At 37.1% G+C, this 15,052-nt stretch overlaps 1 long non-coding RNA gene across 1 annotated transcript in view; it reads right to left on the reverse strand.

Moving 5' to 3' along the window:
* The window catches only part of LOC127468984 (uncharacterized), a 112,627-nt gene extending 105,686 nt beyond the window's left edge, over window positions 1–6,941 (reverse strand). Inside the window, exon 1 of the long non-coding RNA XR_007903767.1 lies at window positions 6,896–6,941. This is a non-coding gene — a long non-coding RNA (uncharacterized LOC127468984). The remainder of the gene's footprint in view (window positions 1–6,895) is intronic.
* Window positions 6,942–15,052: the final 8,111 nt, after the last annotated feature.

The following is a 15,052-nucleotide window of genomic DNA, read 5'->3' on the forward strand; positions in this document are numbered from 1 at the left end:
AAAATGTGACTTATTATAAATAACTCTCTGTGTAAATCTTTTATTTGGGTTTATTTAGTGTAGAGTCCTCACATCTATGTGGTGTGATCTCAGGAATGTGGGCTGGGTTTCCTTCTCTTCTTTTCTTTTCTCCTCCTCCTTTTTTCCATGCACAATACCCAGATTAATGGAGCCCTGACTTATTCAGAGGTTATTATAATGCACTGAAGTAATGAATAATCATATGAGCAAAAAAAGGACTAGGAATATCTGAGGGATGATGTTTGAAGTGGTCTAAATCATACACTTGGATTATTTAAATGTAGTCTTATAATATTTAAAAACCCTTTTGACTTGGAAGACATTAATTTCATACTGAAGCTTACAGCTAATGCTACTGTGCCACAGTCTAATATATCAGATCAGGATTTCAAGTAAAAATACATTTAAGGGGGAAGTCTGTGTGCAGCTAAGAGATGTTTGTCCCCATAAAGGAACAGGGATTTTTTTAAAAAAATAAATTCTACTAAACGTACTAGTTGAAGAGTAAAACTATTGCCTCCTCTCCCCAGTACAAGTCTGAACTTGCTTAGGTCGATCAAGATTTGACAGAATGTATGTTAGAGATAAGCATTTATTCCAGATGTTCTCTCCCATCATCCCATCCTTTTTTCCTCTGCTCAAAATGATCCTCCAAAGTGCGTGAAAATCTCTTTTGTGTATGTCACAGAATCAAACCCACCATATTTCAAGATCCTCCTCCCAAACAGAGCTATTATTTCTGATGGCAGCATGAGCAAAAATAGATCGCCTTCCCAAGGTGTAAGCTTTAACTTCCCAGCAGCATCCCATGAACCATGCAGGGGAGACGCAGACATCAGGACGCAGACACCGCCGTGGCTGCTGGTGTTTTGCTTGAGGTAGAGCCCTTCAACAGCAAGACATGCTTCAAGAAAAATCTTTCTTTAATAACAGGTTAAAGCGCTGCCTCATGGACAATGGGGCATCAGTTATTTACGGTATGGAAAGTTGTTGCTGCACTTACAGCAATCACTGTGTGGTTTGATCCAATTTTAATATTTTTCATGGGAAAAAAACTTATTCACTGAAGATATTGAAGTCAGGAGTGAGAGAAGTTAAGGACTCTAGAGTGTTACAGCTTAGGACAAATTTCACTCATGATTTCACTTTTTCTCTGTCTATATATCAATGTCAATGGCAATATACCAATTTTTTTCTTTTTTTATATAATCAGAAACTTCTGAACAAAACCTGTACTCATTTGAAAAAAAAAAATCAAATAAAAGGTTCCATAGGAACTCTACAATATTTTAAAATTAAGTGGCACAAACCAATTAGTGAAACTTCTAAATCACAGATCACAGTGACAGAAATATTCTAAATGGGTTTTTTTCCTGGATTTTCTAGCAGCATTTGCCAATCCTTTGAAATGCATGATGGATAGCATGGAATATTATGGAAAACATATTAAGGAAAACATTTTGAAAAAGAGGTCTTCAACTCGAATGCACACACAATGCACATTAGGTTTTAAAAGAGATGTTGTAGTCCCTTGTGCAAAGAGAGTATATAAGTATGTAGGGACAAGGCCCCATCCACAGCTTATGCAAAGTGACAGTGTCTCACTGAAAAACAGTCCTGCTCCCAGAGAAGGTGACAGGAACAAAAAACCTAAATTTTGTTGTCATCAACAGTGGTAACATTATTATAACACTAGAGGACTGCCAGAGATGCTGTACCTTACATGGGACAAACATTTCCCATGCATCATAAACCTACAGAAATGTGCCTAATAACGAAAGCTGTGTGCATTTTGCTCTTATCCTTGTAATTCTTTCATATGTGTTAGAAAATGCCCCAAATGTGAGCTTGGGGACCTACAGATGCCTCTGGTCTTCTTCTCCTCCAGCTGCTGGGGACAAGACTTACCCCTAATTTCTAATCATTGTTACCTATCTCAGATAACAGTAAATAGTCTCAAAGACACTCATTTGACCTCTAGTAGAATGATCAACCAGATTTTGGGGTACACCAGAGGAACTCCTCTGCTGCAAAATTGAGGATTTGAGATATATTACCCAGTGGTCCACTCTTGAAATAACCCTGATTTGACAAGTGCAAGGACCAAACCCAAAGCAAAAATATCTTGCAACATTCATGCAAAGATGATGAGGAGACCAGTGGAGGGCCATCAGAGTGAGAAAAATTGAAAGATCCCCCTAACAGATATCTTCCTGTAGGGACATCCTGAGCTAGAAGGATGACATTTCTCCCTGCAGAGGGATGAGGACAGTGACTGCAAATGTGTGGGAACTTTCTTTTGCACCCCAGACCTTCTCTGTATCAGTGTGCATTAGTACCTGGGACGGAATTACAAGACATAGTGTCCTTTCTTAATAATTCCTGAAAGGCCAGAGAGCAGCAAGCTCAGGTGGCAACTGTTCTTCACACAGTCCCTGTTCTCCATCTCTTTTCCCAGGAACTGGACTCAAGAGAATAACAGTGTCCCTCTTCCATGACATAAAGACACAACCACGAGTGCAATTAAACCTCACCACGAGGTGTCTAGTGACAAAACCTAAACAATGTGCAGCTCACCCCATCATGATTACTGGGGAAGAAGAGCATAGGCACTGAAGTGACTTCTCCAAGACTTTTTAGGCAAACTATAGCAAAACCTAGCCAAGAATGAAACATTGCACTTGCTAAATTGCATTGAAATTTATTCTCTTTCATTGGGTCAAACTCACCCCAGCAGACTTCTGTTTGACTACCTGTAACAGAAACCTGATTGTAATGGTGTTTTCAATTGATCTCTGAAAATTATACTCGAAAAACACCTTCTCTGGTCTTTTTTTCCCACTCCTCAACCCCCAAACATGAAAAAAAAAAAAGATTCATGAGAAAAAAATCTCAAACCAAAACAGAATACATGAATTGAAAGTAGAAGATGCATTTATTCTACAATTGTAAAAATGTATTGTACAGAACTCAGAGCTATTAGCCTTTTGTTCCCGTAGCATCATGCCAACACATATTAGAAAGACTGTTTTTCTAATATGCTCTCCATTACACCTGAGAATAATAATAACCCTAGCAGCTGATATGTAAAGAAACAGGAATCCCCATGAGTATGATCCACCTTACAGTTCTAGATATGCAACCCAGTCATTCATTATGTAAAAATGCTTCCTTCCTTTATAATTGTTTTTTTATTGTTAATAAACTGTCAGACCTTTCATTCTAAATGCTAATTAACAGTGGTATGCACCAAAAAATCTTCAGAAGACCTTTTATGTTTATGAAAGAGAAAAGAATTTGAGGAAGATTAAATGGATATAAATACACTAAGGCAAGCCATGTATATGGGTAAATGGTTGGGCAAAAACCTGTTTACTGGGTGTCATCGTAGCATTACTATTTTGGCATATATAAAGGTAAAATACAGTCGAGCTGCACATGTTTTAAATCTGTAGTTTATACCAAGGGCTACAGTGACACTGGCAGAGTAGCTATCTATCAGATTTTTTTTTTGTCACTGAGAAAGCTGTAAAAAATTCAAGCTTCATTTTCTCCTTCCTTTCCTTAAGGTGAGTCAGCAGTACTACCACTGATGTCAATGGTGTTACACTGGTGTAAAATTGGGGTGAGAGAGAGGCGAATAAGCATCCTAATTTACTGTTTCATGCCATTTTTCTTTTTAGGGTTTAGTCCTATAGTCCTCCAGGACAGCAACCAAAATCAGTGATACTGTGCCCGTCTAATGGTTACCCACAATGGAAAATGAAAAATAGGTTTCTTCTTTTTCTTTTAAAAACTGTATATGAAAGCCTGCAAGTCTGTTTGCTCCCTTTTTCTCCCCACAATATTTTCCAATGTCAGAAACACAGGTTTTGTTCCATGCTGTGGTCAGCCTGGAGTGCACCATCACGAGGACTGCAGGACCAAAGACAGTAGAAGTGGGAACTTTTGTATTCAGATTCCCTTCTTGTTTTTATTCCAATTCAATTAAAAAACTCTAAAACAGCTGCATTAAAATCCATGCATTGCTGGGCCCCATTGCTGGGCAATTAAGGATGAATTAAGTTCAATGTTCACTCTCCAACCATAGCTATTGAAGGTATGCTTTCAGTAATTATTTATTTACCCTAGGGAATCAAAAAAAAAGAATAACAGCAGGCACTATGAGGCCAGGCACTGTTTCATTTTTGATTCCTCTTGATAGAACAGAAGAGACTGACTCACCTGATATTACGGTTTCGTTTTGAAGATGAAGTGGAAACTGCTGTATATTTATGGGGACTGGTGATGCATATTTCAGAGGTGCTCAGGGTTGTATCAAGGTGGGTTACTCAGCCAAGTCAAAATGTATGCAGGAGGGATAGGTTTGTCATGGTTATCTCTAAGCACCCAGGGTGGAGGGTTGAGTTTCTGGCTTTCAGAGCATTCTTGCTCAGAGGAGACATTGAAGCATTTCCCACTAGATACTTCATACTGTCGCAATATGGACAACTAAATTGTGTTCATTGGCCCCCATTTTTTTTTCCTGGAAGATACCTTGGGCAGAATCTCCCTTTCTTTCTGCTGTGCCAACAAGGGCACCATCCACTGTTCATGAATAAGGGTGAAAAGCTCAATTTTAAAGTCCTTCCTGTATATAAAATCCCTACACCTCCTCTAGAAATTTCACCTAAGCAGCAATGATAAGAGCATTAAAATCAGGTCAGATCAATGTCATCAGGATATTAACAAATTTCATTGTGAAAAAAGATAATGAGGGTGGGCTTAGCACAGAGGGAGGTTCTACATGCCAGCAACAATACATGTACTACTACAGATGTTCCTTCACAGAATTTCTTTGGTAACTCATCTAGTTCTAGGGTAAGCATATTCCTTTAAAACTACCAGCCTTACAATCCCTATAACACATTAAAGATCACTTACTGTTTATGGTAGATGTAAAGATTTAATGACTGATGATTAAATGCACAGTGAACTTATTAAAACCTGAAAGAATTAAATAATTCAAATTGGCAGGAGATGTAAATTTAAAATTAGTTTTAATAATTCTGCAGAAAATGTAACTCTTTTTAAAATAAGTGCATCTAATAATGAGAGACATTTTTTCCTATTTTTACATGTTAAATTTTAATCCACTTTTGTGTTTCCCCTTCAAAATACCAGGCATTGATTTAAAGGAAAAAAAAAATTGAAAATAAGTCAAATAAAAAAACATGCTCCTGGTAGGCCTTCCTTTATTGTCATAAAAGAAATGGTATAAATATTCGTTTGAAGAAATAACACTACCATAAATGAGAAACTATTGATTAAAATGAGGCATTTTTGCTTTTTCTTCATTCTCTTTTATTTTTTTGTTTCAGGTTTGTTTTTTTTTACTTTTAGTTTGCACTAGATCTACAGGAATAGTTGATAGCAGCAGTGAAAATGCCTTATTCGCTCAGCATCTTCTCATCAGAGATTACAACATGATAGAAAACATGCCAACTTGCCTCACACACCACCATGTGCCTCCCATTACTCAAGGTCACCTACAGTCTATCTAATGTGTAATTTTAGCAATTCAGTACTGTTAAAATCCAGCTGTTCAGGTTTATAGGTTGTATCTATAGTCCAAACCCACGGACAACTCAGTTTTCCTCATTATCATTTTTGAAGCACATGCATAGTTGTACTTGATACAGTTTAAAGGATAGATGTGCTGACTGCACATGCCATTTAATATGACTTTTACCCTAAATCTTACTGTGTATCACAACTCTGTTTCGTTAATTTTTCTTTTCCATGTGGCTATCTTTGGTGCTCACATGCATTATATTTTGCCTGGGACACTGACCCTCTCTAGGGGTCAACACACCTATGAGCTTCTGAATCAAAACCATTTGTAACAAGAAAGCTTTAGATGTGATTACTTTATCCTCCACTGGCTCATTTCAAGACACTCACAAAAGCTGAGTACTAAGCTAAGAATAAGGAGAGGGAAGCGAATTATCTCCAGTAATTTAAATACATAAACCAGCTTTGGCTCTCTATACCCTGTTTCCCAAGTGCTGAGTCCTCAATTAATGCTTATCTCCTTCCCTTAGTTTTCCATGTCTCCAATTATCCTTCCTTAAATGACATTTCAGATAGCAGAAAAATCAAAATAGCCTTATAAATAACATATTTAGAGTGTGACTATTCCTTTCTCAAATTGCATCCCAGCTTAAACAGAAGCGAGTGGAGACACCTCCAGTGTGTGAATGAAAGGGTGCATATTGCATATAAATGTGAGGGTTTCTTATTTACATGTTGCTCATCTTCATGCAAGTAAAAGACATTTACAGCTGAGGCTGATATCACCTTCCCCAGGAATCTCAGGCGCTGGTCAAGGCTACAAACAGCAGGTGCAATCAAGCTCGTAACATGTTTTTCATGGAAAGTGAGAAGTGCTATAGCCTGGGAGGGCATGAGGGGAAACTAATGCAATTCCCTTTGAAAAGATAGCAGACATTTTCAAAGAACAAGCACTGTACATTAGTTCAGGTTATTTAATGGCTTTCATGTTGTAGGAATATTTGCCAGTGATGAAAATGTTGCAGAGCCAATCAAACCGCGGTGCCACACAGCCTGCCACACTCGGAGGCCAGTGTTTAAAATTACCCTTATGTATTATTCATTAAGAGTTGATGTTTATGCAAATTGCAGAAGCATGTTCCCAGTCTGGCCATCTGGGGTTAATAACAACAATAAAAACAATAGCAATAATAATTATTAAAAAAAAATACATACATAGCTGCTCCCTGATCAAACTAGCAAGATTTGAGTCGTCTCCAGAATCTATATAATAAATGCTAATTCTCCGTCATTAAATGCATTAAAAGAATTCAAACCTTACCTGGTTAGCTTTGCAGGGCCCTCAGATTTTCTGGGTGAAATATCTGACTGTGTGGGCAACCAATAAAACTGAACTGAAAATCTGATTAAGGGCACTTAATGCAAAGCCACTCACTGAATATTCATATGATGTCTGTGTTTATGCAAATTAAAGGAAAGAAAGCCCAAGAGGATTGGTTGCCATAGCCCACAAACACTGTATACAGCAGAAAAAACAGAGAATAGTGACAAATAAATCTTGAAAATTCACAGCTGGAAAGGAGAATGAAGAGTATAATAAAATAATAAAAGTCTTACAATGCATTAAAGGTTTCAAAAGCTTTATTTAATCATGCAATTTTTAACCTTGTCAGATATTTTTATACAATGTACAAATCTGCAATTATCACCATCCTATAAGATGATATAACTGATATTTGTCAACTATATTTATTCTGTAACTGTATAAGCAGAGTCCTTAAGAATTTCAAGGAGGTGAAAAATAATTACAACAAAAATTGTGGTGTGATACATTAAGAACAAAACCCATGAGCTTGTGCCACACCTTATTTAGTCTTCCAGATGAGGCTTTCTTCTCAAGGAAAATGATAGTGGAAAGTAGAGAGTGCCAGTGGGAGTCTGATAGAAAGCTCCTTGGTATCTTAGGTTTGTTGTGGAGCTGCTTCATTCCAGATGCAGACTCATATGTGATAGAACTAATATTACTGTTGCACTGGGCTTGTTCCCAGCCTAAAACAATTTTTAAGGGACCATGGGTTTTCATAATTAAAAATCAAAATGCATGTGAAATTTATATGAAATGTTATTTCTCAAATCAGATTCAAATATATCAGTCCAAAGTCCTTAATATGGTAATCACCAAACCAAATAGTGCTTTTTTACATGAGATATTTAAAAATCAGAATGATACAGTGTGTCAGCATTGCCATTTTCTTGATGAGACAGAATATACATAAGTAGAAATATGACTTTTATGCTGTATGTTATATTTTAGTCTTTTCTATTTATTCCCATAAACAAATTACACTTCAAGAGAGGTTCCCACTTGTAGATAACCATTTATTAACAGTGCCATTGTAATTCAAGGTTTAAGAAATATCAGGTGAAGCCATCTCACACACAACATTTGAATTACATCTGGCTGTTTTGTGTGATTTCCACTGATATATATTGGCTGCTGTTAGCAGACTATTCTTCATCTGAAATAAAAGAACAACCACCAGGACAAAACCCAAATGCTGCTCTGGGGGTATGCATGAACAGACATCGCTGGTTTGTAAGAGGCTGATGGGCTTCCCTTCCTGATGAGTTGAGAACAAACGCACTCTCCCAGAAAGTGGAATGATGGTGCCATAGCAGGAAATTGAGGTATACCATTGGTTTCATGACTGCTGAGATTCCACTGCCAGTTTTGTTTTGGTTTTGAAGACCAACCATCCCATTCCACGTTTTCACGAGTCCTAGAGGGAACTGGGGATTTTGCCATACCAGCTTATGATTTCTGAGTTGATGCCCTTGCTTGTTGCGGGATTTACTGTCTGCAAGGCACTAGCAGGTATGTTGTCACAGAATCACAAACTCAAAGAATGGGTCAGGTTGGAAGGGACTATGGTGGGTCATCTGGTCCAACCTCCTGCTCAAATAGGGTCGTCCTAGAGCACATGGTAGAGGATTGCATCCTGGCAGTTCTTGAATATCTTCACTGAGGGAAACTCCACAGCCTCTCTGGGCAATCTTTTCTTGTGTAAGGTCACTGCAAAAAAAAAGTTCATCCTCATGTTCAGGTGGAACCTCCTGTGCATTAGTTTCTGGCCACTGCCTCTCATCCTAGGTGTTGGCACCACTGAGAAGAGCCTGGCTCCATCCTCTTGGCACCACTCCTTCATATACATTGATGAGGTGTTGTTGGTACCTGAACAAGGGCAAAGAGACTTTTGGCCATGGGATACCAAAGAACCATGTGAGTGGCAGAAGGTACAAAGCAGAGGGTCCCACACGCATGGTCAGGCTGCTCAGAGCAGGCAAAGGAAGCAGGGTGACCTGCTTGGAAGGAAATTATAATAAATACCCAGAAGGAGATTAATCAACCAGTGAATATAACTGTGTGTATTTAAAAATCCCAAGCTAATAGGGACAACAAGCATACACTGATTTCCTTTACATCACCCACAGAATAAAATTTATGTAACACAAGGACTTTTCTATTTTCAAGGCAGCCATACAGTGCTGAGAGTCCTACTACAGGAGTCAAGTGCTCTCAAGTTTTCCATTTCTTCTTGAAACATATAAGTGTAAAAAATTCTTTTCTTCAGAGAAGAAGTAATAATTTTCCCAGGCTGGACACAGCACCAGTGGCTGTGATGTCATAAATATTCAGCCACTGACTGAGCTGGATGTGCATGTGAATGTTGATGCAATGATTTAGCAAAATAGCATCTCATTCATACAATGCATGGGCATGCAAACAATCAGGTATATTCACAAGGCAGAAATAAGAGCAGAATATGAAGAAATTGTGAGAGGTCTTAATCAACTTCATTTTCTTCGTGTTGACCAGAGTAAACATTAGTCCTGGGTACCAGCACTAAGTTTCCCACTGGATTTAGTGGGGTGGAATCAGTTGTGGGTGAAGAAGGTTGAGATGCTGTTGGCTTTTCAAACAGTCTTTAGTCTTACTCTCATATACTTACAAGCATTTACTTCTAGCACTGGGTACAATGTGATTCAGAATGTGATACGGAGCTAGCTGGGGTTTTTTTCTTCTTTTTTTTTTTTTTTAGGGTAATTTAAATACAAGTGGAAGCTGACAAAATTCTACCTTTTCAACTCTATCATTAGTAAAGATGTATGTATATGACCTAGTTCTGTGAACTGATATTTCTTCACTGTAGTCCTGTCAATCCCTCACCTTTCAAGCACACTAAACTAATAAAGTAAATTATTTTAAAGAATAAAGAAACAGAGAAAACTTGATACATAAATTGGCTTCTTTGTTCTGCCAATTGACACTTAAGTCATCTCTAAGTGCCTGGAAAAAAATAAAAGGCATTTCTATTGTGAAGCTGATGAACAATTAGGCAATTTCAATTCATGGGATGGCAAAATGGAAAACACAGTAATAATGTTTCTCATTTTCCTCTCCTGCATTTATTTTTTTTTTCTGCAGCAAATACCATTAAGCAAAGCAGCAAGGGAACTTCATTTTATAACCTCTGGATTAACAATGCTGGACATTTAACTACTTTTAAGAAGCTCACATATGGAAATTACTATCCCACCACTGTTTCACAGTCATTTAGGTAAAGAGAGAACAGAGCTTTCACACTGTTTTCAAAGCTGAATGACAAAAAGACATGCAGAAGAAAACACTTCATAAGCTTATCCACATGCTCTTTATCTCCTGGATCTCCAAAGAAATAAAAATAGTAACTTGCACCACAGTACCCTATTGAAGCATGATCCAAACTTTTTCTGACTTACCACACTCTCAAGGATTCATCTTACATTTTGGAAAAGGTGATATTGAAAATGTCTCCATAACAACACTTTTTCTGTTCCTTGTCAAAGCAGCATGTCTACATGGGATTCACCTCCCTGCATTGGCTCATCTCTGACAATTTTTCCTTCTTTCAGTAGCATTTCCTGAAAACTTCTTTTCATACTTCCCTGTTTACTTCTCTTTTTATCCTTCTCTTGCTTCTCAGCTGCTGTTCCAACAACCAACTATTTACTTCCAGTTAGTAACTTTCCTGATCCTCCCACCAGCATCAAAACCCATTTGAAATTGTCCCATATTATTGAAGCAGAGAAGACTGAGAGGTGGGCACTCAAATATTACACAAAAGTATTCCAAGTCTGTTTTAAAGAAAGCCATTATACTGTAAACTGTTACAGAAACACCTAGAAGATTCATCCATGCTGAATAGAAAACTACCAACAAGTGAAGTTTTCTTGCTAATGGAAAGTATGGAATCCTGAGATTAAAGAAAAAGCATTGCCATCAAATGCAAGATTAAAAGGTGGTGAGTGCTGTGGGAGTGTGAGTGAGGGTGGAATCACCTTTTAGAGTGTCTGCGACATTAGCTTCTATGAGACAAAAATAAATTTAAGGGGGAATTTGTGCTGCAGTCAAAGATTTTTTTTTAATGAAAACTGATACAAAATGGAAGAGAAATGAAAGAGAAAACATTTTTATGACATAATGGGATTTTAAAATTAAGCACAGCAGGCATAAACATCCTGTGCAATTTAAAAAACAAACAAAAAAAAAAAAAACCAACAAAACATTGGGTGCCTGTACATGAAAGCCTGCTGTCTTTTCAAAACATTGTGCTGTCACATAGATGTGGGAAATCAAAGTATGGGATAGCAATGGTCATGCATCTCTTTCCACAGCCAAGAGGTGCAGTAATGATGTTTGAAACCAGGACTAGAAGAAAAATATATACTAGAAAGAGAAAAGACCTTCAAAAATCCCCTCCGAGTTCCATTACCTTGATACTCTACTGTTCCAGGAGGTCTGTTAACAGCTGCTTTGAAAAACACCTTGTCTAGGAGGAATGTTTTTTTTTTATCACTACACCTGCAGGTGGCCCTTTGAATGGACACGACATAAAAGACAAGGTTCCACAGGTAAAGGTGTTCAGGGGATAAAAAGGAGAGAGAAAAATAGGTTATCTGATTCTACTACAGAAACATTTTTCTGTTACAAGAAGGTACAGATTATGTGGTATGAATAAAGTCCTAAAAGTCTGGAAACTGCCTGCCTTGGTTGGAGCTGAGGTCCCCGTGGAAGATGTAATTTTGTTTAGGAACTGAAATAGAAAAGTAATTGACAGACTCCGTATATGAAAGCTGTCAGGGCTGGCAGTAAGGATCAACAATCCAATATGCATTTTATACCACTTCTTTAGCAAATGTGATATATATGATTTTCAGCACCAGGAATTAAAAAAAAAATAAATTCCAGTGTTTGTCTTTTTAGTTTTTTCTTTTCTTGTTTCTATTCTGTATCTTCAGGACACTAAGGATGAATGACCTAGTTGGGGAGAACCTAAAGAGTTTCCAAGGATTTGTATAGTCCTTCTAGATGAGGGAAATTTTAGAGCAAAAGACTTCTATTATTGCAATACTCATTCTCAGAGCACAAAACAATGTTTCTGTCTCCCATTTTACTTTATAATAGAATTAATAATGACTAAGACTCTCCTAAGTGTTTCAACCTGAACTTGTGAATTGCCAACATGTGTTTTAGCAAAAATTCAAATCTTGAGTGGTAAAAAACCTATCTGCTGCTCTTCTGTCTCTGAAAACTTCAGCTTAGTTGAGGGAAGGCAGGGAAAGTTCCAAACAGAAAGTCTGAACTTTCTAGATACATGAGCACTGTCATCTGTACACACTACAAGAACAGATGTACCTCCTAAGAACAACAATGATTTTACAAAACACATGGGTTTATTTGCTGTTCTCCTGGAAAGAGACAATGGTTCTCATCCAAGATCTACAAACACTTCCCTAATAAGCCTTTTTTGTGACCTTTTTTGAGAAAAAATGCTTTCAAGAATTCTGGGTCTCTGGTGTTTTTGGAAATGTAGTGCAATACTGTCCCTTTCCTCTGTACTATATACCTGGAAGGGTTGATGTTTTGATGAACAGTCAACATATGACATCAAAACTGAGACATTTGATATCAAAAGCTCTATCAAATTATTCTCAGATTCAAATACTCTTCTTTTTTGGCTTCTCGAAGAAATTCTTTTCACATTTGAAGCAAGGTGACAAAAAAAAATCATTATTTTATGTATAGTATAAAATAGAACAAAATCGTAAATCCGTTCAGAATAATTTCTCAGATAGTGATGTTCCCTGAGGTGTGAAGCCACTCAGAAAAAGCAACCAGAATCCAGCACACTTATTATATAATTCTTTTTGTTTCTCTATTGGATTGTTCCTATAGATAACTCTTACAATGAGAATATGTTTCCCATTTTGCCAGAGGAGACCTGAGACGAGTTGTATCTCTCTCTCTAACAGACAAATGACAAGAAGGAGAAGGTTTGTAACAAGTCAATTGACAGCAGATGGACCTCACACCCAGCAAGTCCCAGATACTGTTTGCACCATGACCAGGCTACAAGAGGAGTCCACAGATGGTGCTGGTGACAAAGGGCATAGTGGATGCCTTGGCTGACATAAGCAGACAGCTCCTGGTCCCTCAAGGAAACTTTTGGGGAGGGCAGCCGCTTGGCCAGAAGAAACAAACACAATTGGCTGCTTAAATAATGGTGTGGTTAATGCATCACACCTTGCTGACTTAGTATGGATACACTATAAGAGCCATAACATGACATATTCAAAGCCTAGCAACTATACTTTAACAAAAAACATAACAAAAAAAGAAATGGACTGTCTAATGCCTACCAACTAACGTACCTTTGATGACAGTACAGTGGACACAAACAATAAAACCAATTTTTGTGTCTCAAACAGATGAAGAAAAGTAACGCCTCAAGAGACTTAAGGTGGTGTTTGTAGGAAGAGGTGTGTAGCAAGAGCAGGCTAGCTGAATGTTGTTTAAATAGATTATCTTTGGTTTCACACTCTAGAAACCATAGATCTATTGAATAGCTGTGAAGGTCTCAGACTCTGGTGCTCAGTCATCACAGCTGTCAATCCCATGGAACAAGTTTAGTATATATATTACTTTCATTACTCCAGTGAAGAGAACAAATAAGTGCAACTTGCATGACGACAAAATAGAAAAAAAATTATGTGAGAGGTGAACAAAGAGATCAGAGCCCTGTCAAGGTTTTTGTAGTCTGTGAACACTACACACAGATTTCGATGATGTCTGTAGGTGTGCTGGGTGCTCTGCATTCATCAAAAATGAAGCTAAACATAATAACCATGTGTCAGAGTTCAGTAGGTAAAAATAGCAGCATATTAGTTGAAAAAGTGAATTTCTTTAATGTTTAATTTGGGAACTATTTGAACACAGAGAGTTTGCAAAGTGCATTTAAATATTGTTTTTATTCTCTATGGAAAAAATTAGGAAAGAATAGAGGATGATGGAGAGAGAATTGTAAACACGCAAAATAGCCTTCAAAAGAAAAGAAAGTATTTGTGCTATGTTATTTTCAAATCTATTTTTTCTCCTGTAAGTTTTTCCACTCCTTGTAGCTGTGCAGGACCTCTGCATATGTACAGAACAACCTTCATATTCAGACCCCAAAGACGCATGTAAGTACACTAATGATCATTAGCATTTAAATTCCTAGAACTCCATGATTTCACTAAAAATCTGTGCAACCACTCTTGAAATTCTAAAGCTGAGGTGCAAAAACTGTAAATCAGATAGCATCCTATTTCAGTTTATAACTGGAAAGGTATGAACAAATTTCAAATTCCCCAAACGTAAGTGAAAATACATTTTGTGTATTGTAAGACTGGCCCTGTAATGCAGCAACAGACACTAGAACTTGACAAATGGTCATCTTTAGACCTTTTATAAACCTGATGCTCAAGATAGCTTCCTTAACGATTACAGTGATATTCACAGATAAAGCATGAACACCACATATTATTTATGATCAGAGTTTACTGCTGTAAAAATCTGGCAGAAATATCTCTATGTTTTTCAGCACTTCTTGGGAAAGGGGAATTTTTATTAATTTTCTTATGTTGTATTCTGAAAATATCTAATGTCACCAGAAAGAAGTGAAGCTAACTGCTAGTGTCTAAAAATTAGCGGTCATTTGTAAGAAATATTTTCAGATAATAATGTGTTTGTCAGAACTTTACTGAAAGATTACTGGAACACACTGCTTTTACAAGGCCATGCTTTTAATTATCAACTTCATTTGTGTGGTGTGTACATTATAGTATAAATCACAGTATAGCATTTGTAAAAGTTGAAGTAAAAATAACCATCTGGAGTAAAATACTTTAAAACAAAAGGTTATTTTTATATTAAATAAAATCTTTACATTGTATATTAGTACTTTATAATTTTTTTAAGGCTACTAATATTTTTGGAGGCGTTAAAAATTTTTTTAGTAAGTTTGTCATTCTAACTTTTCTTTCTCATCAGTGATAAGAGAAAAATGCCAGAAATCTCTGCAGAGTTGGGGATCATTTGCAAGGGAAAAGAAGGTCTCAT

The sequence above is a fragment of the Manacus candei genome, unplaced genomic scaffold (genome assembly GCF_025592945.1).
Source record: "Manacus candei isolate 608988 ecotype Guabito, Panama unplaced genomic scaffold, ASM2559294v1 h1tg000016l, whole genome shotgun sequence".
NCBI lineage: Eukaryota > Metazoa > Chordata > Aves > Passeriformes > Pipridae > Manacus > Manacus candei.